This window comes from Notothenia coriiceps, unplaced genomic scaffold (genome assembly GCF_000735185.1).
Source record: "Notothenia coriiceps isolate Sejong01 unplaced genomic scaffold, NC01 NC01_scaffold00014249, whole genome shotgun sequence".
Classification (NCBI taxonomy): domain Eukaryota; kingdom Metazoa; phylum Chordata; class Actinopteri; order Perciformes; family Nototheniidae; genus Notothenia; species Notothenia coriiceps.
The window spans coordinates 3,910-11,022 of NW_011346950.1; the positions used below are offsets into that span (position 1 = coordinate 3,910).

Here is a 7,113-nt window from a genome sequence, read left to right on the forward strand (position 1 = left end):
TATTACAGTAGATTGCAAGATCCATGCTAAATTCAACCTGTGCAAGTGTGTGTGTGTGTGTGTGTGTGTGTGTGTGTGTGTGTGTGTGTGTGTGTGTGTGTGTGTGTGTGTGTGTGTGTGTGGTGTGTGGTGTGTGTATATAAAGGTCACAGCAAAGTTCACATCTTGACACATCTAGAACACACACATGAAAACAGTCTCAGAGGAGCGGGAGACGTTCATGTCTCTGAATTCCTGAAAGCTGAAACATGAAACCAACCGAAGCCACGTAGAAAAACACAAGTCCTTTATTTACAATCTGATCCAAAATAAGTGTAAGAAAAATACATCCACTCGTTATTTGTCAAAATAAAGTACCGAGAGTTTCCTCTCAACGTGACGGCACATTTATACTCCAGTGTTCAAGCTTTTAAAAGTCTGCAAACGACACAACGGTAGCCGTGAAACTTGTGCTTCACGATGTTTGACATCACAACTTAAACTAGAACATATACGTTAAACGTCATAGCTGATTTCATTTTCTTCAATTGATATTTCATGCATTTTTGTAGCTTAAAAATGAGCTAAACATTGAATATTCAGGGGAAAATATGTCCACGTTGTTCTGTAGTGAAAGGAACTGTGCTGCATGTCGACGTCTTCACTTATAAACAATACCAGACTATAACAGCTTGAGGGCGATGTTATTCGTCGTGTTGTCAAAGTAAACAGAGAGGTCGTTGGCAGCGATTTCACTTAAGGCTTTAAAAATAAGTCTTAAAATGTCTTCATAGATCACATGGTGCCGGAAACTCAATTCATACATAACTTCATTTCTCCAAACACAGACGAGTGTGATGTGTTTTTAAACCGTTTTTTACATCATAGTGGAGACTAAGACTAAAACACTCTGCAGGGGAACCGTCTTCCTTCTGCCCTGTAGTAATAACTAGAACACAGGTGACACATTTTTACAAATTCAAACTCAAAGATGGGAACATTTCAGTCAGCTGTTTTGTCCCGGAACATTTGGAAATACTAAGTTAAAGTTTGGTGTGTTTTAATTTTGCATTTGAACAACACTGAGGGTTTTCCTGTCACACACACATTGGATTATTATTGGTATTAAGGATTTCAAGAGTATTTAAATGTGGCTGAAATTGCTGGTTGGTGAAATACTGACTCTAATGTTCTGTCTCGTAGCACAAAACACTTAATTGATATGATTTCGTTTCACTTCTGTCCACATCTTAACCGTCCGTACTTTCCTGAGCTGCACTTGAAGGCATCGTGACCTCTAGGGGGTCAGCAGCGGAGGCGGAAACGAGCGAAGATGGGCAGGTGATCAGATGAGTGGTTCTGATTGGGCAGCCCGTGGACTTTCTCCAGCTCTGACCGGCCGACCAATGACAGCCTGCCAAGTAGCGTTAGGCCCCGCCCACCAGGAAGTGAAGGAGGGGGGACGAGTTCTTTAAAAGAAGAGATATAAGAATATTTAACAAATAGAACAAACAAGATCAACAATGAGTGTGTGTGTGTGTGTGTGTGTGTGTGTGTGTGTGTGTGTGTGTGTGTGTGTGTGTGTGTGTGTGTGTGTGTGTGTGTGTGTGTGTGTGTGTACCTGGTGTGTACAGGATGTAGTCCACGTTGGTGGCAGTCTTTGAGTGACAGGTGGTGATCTCCGGTCGGCCGTCCTGCAGGCGGTGATCGTACGAAGAGTGAAGCTTCAGAGTGTGCTCGATCCTCGCTCTGCTACACACACACACACACACACACACACACACACACACACACACACACACACACACACACGACATCTTTGTTTACATTTCTCTCTTGATTGTGTATATATATATATAGGTATATACATATTTGTATTTTTGGATTCTGGATTGTGAGAAACGGTATTTCGATCTCTCTGTCTGTACACACAAACTGAAAGATTGACAATAAAGTTGACTTTGACTTATGAGTAGACATGTGTTGTAGATACATGTACGTGTTTATATTTGTTTATTACAATGAGGCTCTTCAGTTCTGCTGTTAACCCTCCAGTTGTGTTCAGGTACATTCTGAAAAATGTACTACTTTAATCAACATATTGTGTATCACATTTGATTGCCTCAAGGCCTTATCATATGACAGCGGGCATTTGCAAATACAAACTAATGATGGACTTATGATTTTCCTTTCATTTAATTGGTATTAACCCTTTGTCAAGTTAGGGTGACAGCTAGCAGCCAAAAGGAGCCATATGACTCAACAGGATGTATTGCTTTTCTTAATGATATGAAATTAAACAAAAAAGTAAAAAAGCCCAACACTTTGACACATTTCTAAGCAGCTTAATTCCTGAGTGACCACTTGTTGTTTCTGTCTTCTGTGCGTGATGCCCTCGGTTGTTATGTGTCTTGTTGTGATGTATTGGATGCATTGTTCAATAAAGTTGGTTCAAAAAAAGAACATTTTTCTTAAGCTAGATGCTGCTAATGTTTATTTTTACATCACAACAATCTAACGGGTGTAAAATGTGAATTATAATATACTTAAGTGTAGCCAAAATGTACATTAAAAGCCCAAGATAATGTAACATGAACAATACATAGAGTAAATGTTAGCTTATTTTGAGCCTCATTGATTATAAAGGCGACTCATATAATGTCTGCCCTGACTCGTTAGCTCACGTTTACTCACTTCTCTCCGGAGGGGGGACCGGCATCGTTTATATTTCGGCTTGGATGCATTTCAATAAGCGATTAAAATCACACATTATCGATATGTTTAGTTGTTTTTATCTGTATTCAAAACAAGCAGCAGAGTCGCCAAAATGTTACGCAACAGAAAACGTTCCACTAAGCGAGGCGAATCCCGTGCTGCCTTCAAGTACTCCGGCTAAACTCGGATTTTCTAGTCGTATAGTAAATAAATGTACATTACTTACAAGTGGACGGTTGATTTAACACTTCACCTGAAATACAGATACATATATATGTATATCATTATATGAACAGCATTCGCTGACTGATAGCTTTGTTATACATGGTTTAAATGAAAGGATACTCGTAAAAAGCAACGGTTGCATTTAGAAACTAAGAAAAACAACGGACATATTAATTTTTGTTTTCATTTTGACCTTCTGCTAGTTATATAAACACAAATAAATCCACTAAAAGACGTTTTAATTATGAAAGAAGCGTATATTTTAATAATTGGACTGTTTGTGTCGTTTCTGAAGAGAATTCCAACATTTCAGAGAGCCTTTAAATGGAGCATCCATTTCACCTTTTTGCTGGGACTTGTAGTCTTTTGGTCCTTTCTCTAGAATGGAACGCTGTGATAGGATTCAGTTGAACGGACTACAACTCCGTATTATAGCGGAAATAGAGGAAAGACTGGATTCATATCCCATCTATTCTTTCTTTTATCGGGAGCATCCGTAATGTCGATTCATTTACGTGTCATCAGTATTCGCTACGGCTAAACTGTTTTTAGATTGTATAATATATACATATTTAGTAGGCTATGTTGTTAAAGAGAACATGTAAAGGTCATCGTACTTACGTAAAATCGAGCCGCTAGTTGAATACGAAGAAAAATATGCCGGTAAAATCGGCTTCAAAAGATAAAATGTCAGCTTCCTGTGTGTGACATGTTCTGTTATTCCATGTTAAGAAATGCTATACAAAGCTTTAAAGTACGGATTAGCAAGGATTGATAAAGAGCACTGTTCTATGAGAAGAGGGGAGTCAGCACATCCTCTCTCTCTCCCTCTCTCTGTGTGCGTGTGTGTGTGTGTGTGTGTGTGTGTGTGTGTGTATGTATGTGTGTGTGTACCAACATCAAACATCTTATTTCTCTCTTTAGACTCATTTTCTGACCCAAAGCTCTTTGCATTGCTGAACCACCGAGATGTTGTTATCCTAATGTAAATACTAAAACATCCCAATCACAATGTGAAAATAAAGAGCCTCCTTTCAGCCCCTTCTTTATGAGCAAAGTGATGGTGATTAGAGGAGAATTCTTTTTAATGTAATTATGTTTTGTGATATGTTGTTTCCATCACAAGGATCATATACTGAGTTGTATTTACCTCTGCCTTCTACCTGTGCTTTGGGAGAAGTAAAAGAGTTAAACTGTTATTAATATGTCAACTTTTGTTCAAATTCTTTACATTCAAACAAGGCTTCTCTAATATGTATACAAAGAAAACAACGCAAGTACATACAAAAATTGACACTACTAAAATACAAATACAATAACATAGATTTGTGCCAAACAGAAATGTATATAAATACACTGGATAGAGTAAATGCACAATAAGAAGTAAGCTATTAACACAGAGGTGTACCGTGGTCCATTTCAAACAAATGTAAGTAAAATATAAAAGCCTTTTTGATGATAATAGATACATGTATGGGTAGCTTTAGTAATATCAGCAGTTATACAAGTTCATCAAACCAGTTCCATCATTGGTAATTTACTACTGATGGTAGTTGTAGTAATATTAGTACTGAATGTGGTAATGTATGCATGTTGTCGACTTGAGTACTCCAGCTGAAGTATTTGTTGTAAGCAGAGCAGCAGTGGTAGCAATAGCATTAGTTTGTGTTAAATTAACACCTAAAATAAGTGTTATTATTATATATTACTGCAACATAACTTTAATATTTTTGATCTGAAATGTTGCGTAGGTCCATCAAATCTTTACCTTGCGTGTAAACGTTCACAACCATTTAAATAAAATACGAGCAGCCATTATAAAAGCTTTATTCAGGAGTCAAACAGGATATCAAAATGATGCAGTGGATGATATCAAACACAGGAAAGACCTTTCCAACGTTAGAAATCCATCATTTGAAAAAACCGGACTTGCAAAGTGATTGTTAGGGGAGTTTAGAGATGGCAGAAATGTCTGGGTCTTTCGTTACCTTGACTCTGTTGGAATCTGAAATGAAAAACCACAGAAGAAGTCACGTGACTGCGGGGTCACAGTTTGACCCGTCAGCAGCTGCAGTTCCTCCGTCAGCAGTCAGAGAGAACAGAAATATCTCTATTCGGAAAAAGCATCAAGAGGACACTTCTTCCTGAAAGTCACCTGTAAATCCTTAAATCATCATGAGTTTAGAGACTGAAGAAACAGTGTGAGTAAAGCTTCTCCCCCAGTTTCATAAAGTGGAAAGAAAAGTGCAGAAGAATGTTCCCATGCACAGCGAGGAGCGGCAGACATGCGGCTCTCTTTCCCACATCGTCCTCCTTATTGTGCCTTTATTTACACTCGTAGCCCTTTTCTGTCCGTGTTTCTGCTCACATTCTGTATCAACTTGTTCTTAAGAACCACTTGTTGTGCTCATGTCTCCTTTGTGTGTGTTTCCTTCTCCTCCATGCTCTAGCTTTCTACTTCTGCAATCAAATATACTGATACATACGGTGGCCGCCAGGTGCAAACACGCTACAACGGTCCACGTTTCCATAAGGAGAAAGAACCTCAGAAACGATAGAAATATAAAAACACTAATGTGCCAAAGTCCCCTGGTTGTCGCTGTGTTTTGAGCTTCTTGCTTTTTATCCAACGCTTTTTGTAAACGTCGAGTCGGTGAAGATGTTACTTCATTCACTTTATGTTTGCATCGTTTCTGAAGTTGCACAGGTTTCTCCTAATTGAAATGTTTTGGTCTGTTGTTGCGCGTTTGCACCTGTCCGCCACCGCGTATACAGCAAAGGAAGCTGCAGCATAGAAACTGGGACATTATGGTCAAATAAACATCCAAAATGCATCAAACACCTCCTCCACCTTGCATACTTCAGAAGGGTAAAGAGCATAATATAAACTACCCCACTAAATATTGAGTTCTTAACATTAACGTATCTTTTGGATCTGTTAGGCTCATATTCTCTCTCCATCTCCCAAAGCAGGGTTACTCATGTATCTTGAAGTTGATGTTGAGACAGTGATCAGTTTGGTTGGGTAACAGGATTCATTTGGGATAGTGTGGAGGCTACTTTTATATAACATTAGAAAGACTGATTCTTATTATTACACTATAAGCTTATTGTGCTCATTTATGTGGCTTTGACTTTGGAATAAATAGACTCAATACCCCCCCCCCCGAAGTTTTGATGGGGAGGACAGGAACGAAGGGAAAAGTCACATGAGAAAGTGTTTAGCTTGCAATACTGAAAGTAGCAAGGTCAGGTGCAGAGACTGAGAGAACACAAAGAGGTAGTCAGAACAGCACATCGCACCGGCCTTGAGTTGTATGGGATCTTCACTCCCACGCAGAGCTAGGTACCAACATTATGGTTTCCCGATATCTGAAGAAACGTTAGTGAAAACAAATTACGTATGATGGTGCAAGAGTAGGGAGGGACTTCCACAGGCCGGCCGAATGCTGATTGGAAGGTCGTGTTGCCAAGAGACTCTATCTGAGTCTGCGCACCAACCAAAGAGAACCAAGTCTAAACCGCGGTATCTCTTCAGATAGTCTTGACCAATCATAAATGTACGGGTAACGCCCTGTGTAATCAAATGGATTGTCGCACGAGGTTCGAGGCTCTTTACGGAAATAGACTGACAGATTACAGTTTTGCTGTCTGTGAATTCTATGACGTGACGGAGTCCTTGGCCAAGTGAGATATATCTTTTGCTCTCTCATAATAAATAGTTAAACTATTCTAAACTAAAGTCATCAGTCTTTCCTGGAATTTTGAACACAACAATAGTGTTCTCTTCATCAAGTCATAGAGTCACGGAACTGAGATGCTAGTGGTTACAGGAACAGTTTTTTTCATAAATTTAGAGCAAGAACAGATGTTACAGATTCTGTTCACTTGTTTCTGGTCAGATCCCATGACAAATGTATATTTTATTTGACAATCCTTTCTGTATGCTTGTAGAGTGGTGCAGGAATGAGTCCTGCCCAGTCGCTAACAAGTGTCTAAATGAGACGACTAAACGTCATCACGCCAACATTAGCCACCTTTAGCTTAGCGGTGGTGACATGAAGTCATGTGACCGTGCTGTAGTTCCTTTATAGCCCAACATTAGCCGCCTTTAGCTTAGCGGTGGTGACGTGAAGTCATGTGACTGTGCTGTAGTTCCTTTATAGCCCAACATTAGCCGCCTTTAGCTTAGCG

The 7,113-nt window shown here is 39.4% G+C and overlaps 1 long non-coding RNA gene across 1 annotated transcript; it reads right to left on the reverse strand.

Annotated features, from left to right (window-relative positions):
• Positions 1-269: 269 nt before the first annotated feature.
• Positions 270-1,969, reverse strand: LOC104948355 (uncharacterized). The gene is made up of 3 exons (XR_798670.1): positions 1,958-1,969; positions 1,601-1,731; positions 270-1,448 (listed from the first exon to the last, which is right to left on the reverse strand). It is a non-coding gene; the product is annotated as an uncharacterized lncRNA (long non-coding RNA).
• Positions 1,970-7,113: the final 5,144 nt, after the last annotated feature.